Here is a 2,533-nt window from a genome sequence, read left to right as displayed (position 1 = left end):
CCGGATCTGGAAACTTTATGTGTTCAGGTTTCTAAACGTTTAAATACGGTATTAGAACTGACATATAACTTTTCGGAGTAATAGGGAGATTTATACGTCAAACGTCAATAAAATCTTTCATATCTTAATTCTTGTCATTACACATAAAACGTTTAAATGGGTGTATAGATCGAAATGGCAAGAACCCGCAGTGGAGCCGGGAACATGAATGGGAACAGGAATCAACCACCAGTGGTTGAGCAAATATCTGTGGTGGTAGCCGCTCCTGAACCAATCACAATGATCGGAGTGCAAGCGATGATCCAGACAATGTTGGATCGTCAAATGGAGGAAACAAGCCGATTACTTCAACAGAATCGGGATGAGCCCACGTTGCATGTTGAACAGCCCGAGCTGAGTGACAAGCAGTCTGAGGAGGGAAACTACAGCAGGACCGTTAGTCAAGATGATACATCGGTGATTAGGAGGAACAACCAGGACGACGGAGTCGAGACGAATGGATGCAAGTACAAGGACTTTCTAACTTGCAAGCCATCGAGTTTCACCGGGAAGGAAGATCCGAACGAAGTTATGGAATGGATCTCAGAGATGGAGTTGGCTTTTATGACGTGTGGTTGTAGAGGCAAACTACAGACCACATTTGTAGTGCGTCAGTTCCGAGGAGGCTCATTTCGTTGGTGGAACACCCTGGGAAAGACTCTGAGCCCCAATGAGCCCCTGCAACTAACATGGGCAGAGTTTTTGGTGCAATTCAAACGCAAGTACTGCTCAGCCCAAAACCTGCTCGAGCTAGAGAACCAGTTCCAGACCCTGAAGAAGGGAAGCATGTCGATTGATGAGTACACCAACAACTTCACAGAAAAGATGGAGTTTGCCTTACGTCTTGTGCCGGATGAATTAACGAAAATCGACAAGTATGCCAAGGGACTCCCATGGGAGTATACGGTGCCGGTACGTCAGGCACACCCTCTTGAGGCAGCTATCTGGGATGCTAAGTCTGTAGAAGAGATGATCAAGAGTAGAGCCGCCAATAAGGTCGAAGTTGGCGAGAAAAGGAAGCATGAGGGATCTTCAAAGACCAACAAAGAAAGAAAAATCTCAAAATTTGGAGGGGAAGGTGAAGCTAAGTGGTGCGAGAAGTGTAAGAAGAAACACTTCGGAAAGTGTAGCGAGGAGATGACTTGCTACAAATGTGGAAAGACAGGGCATTACGCCAACAACTGCACGTCCAACAAGAAGATGTGCTACGGATGTAACAAAGAAGGGCATATTTCTAGAAATTGCCCAAAGAAAAATGAAGCAGAAAGGCCAGAGGCACCGCCGAAACCAAGGGCATTCCATATGATCCTCGATGAAGCAGACAACAATGCGAGGAATCAAGGATGAGGATTTCTCATCCAAAGATCGGGTTATGCAGTAGCCTATTAGAGGCATAGTATAGGTTGAACTTGAACACCTATGTAATCGTTTCAGGAAATAATATAAAACCTTCGTTTTGTTATCTGATGTGTTAAGCTGTTGTGTGATTTACTTGTGTGGTGACTTGGGGAAACTGCGAGACAATACTTGGGACGAGTATAAGTAGGTGTGAATGGTAGTAGAGGCCTATACTACCGGAAGCACACGACTCACGCTTGGATCAGGGAAAGTCACAAGGTTACCAAGGAGCTAGTAATTGACTTCGTTTTATTCGAGTATGTCGTTACCATTGTTTCGATAATGATTGAGAAGATGATTATTATTCCGACCCGAGAGGTCATATCATATCGAGTCCGACTAAGATGAGTATGTTACGTGGTTCAGAGAACCAACTTTGATGTATCATCCTACTTAAGCCAGAAGATTGAAGTAAAAGATAGTCAAAGTGATTGTGATCGTTGTTAAAGTAAGAAACTTGTAGTTAGAAGTGCTACGTGCTAGGATGTGATTAAATTACATTAGAACATGAAGGAAGGTATAGTCTGTTCTGGAATTTGACTCTAAGAGACCTGAGTCTAAGTGTTGCAACATACGACGAGAGGTCGTTAGAACGACGCACATCAATCTATTATATAAATGAAAGAATTTATTCTTAAGTTTGTCAAGAAGAAGAAGGAGTCTCCAGTAAGGATCGATATTGTGACTTTAAGGTCATAATTTGGAGTCTAATGCGAGAAAGGGAACAGGTGCAAGATCGAGCACCGCCTGTAGTCAAGGAGTCTAAGAGTTAGATACAAATTCGAAGAAACATCAAAGTTACGGTTATCACTTAGGATTACGAGATAACAGATGGATTCATTATGTGAGCCCTGTTTCGTTGATGATACCGGGACGTAATCATCCTAAAGGGTAGATAATTGTAACGCCCGTAGATCCGGGCTAGTCAATTTAGAGATAATAGGGGTCGAAAACAACTTTCGACAAAAGATTATTTAGAATAAACAATCTTAACCAAGCTGCAGAATATGTCTCAAGGGTTCCGTACATATAAAGAACGCCGAAATCCGAGTTATAACAAAGAAGTTATGACCCGTCGAAGTTTTACGGCAAAACC

Source organism: Lactuca virosa, chromosome 4 (assembly GCF_052849685.1).
Source record: "Lactuca virosa cultivar CGN04683 chromosome 4, Lactuca_virosa_CGN04683_v6, whole genome shotgun sequence".
In the NCBI taxonomy this organism is placed as follows: Eukaryota; Viridiplantae; Streptophyta; class Magnoliopsida; order Asterales; family Asteraceae; genus Lactuca; species Lactuca virosa.
Note: the sequence above shows the minus strand (reverse complement) of the source record.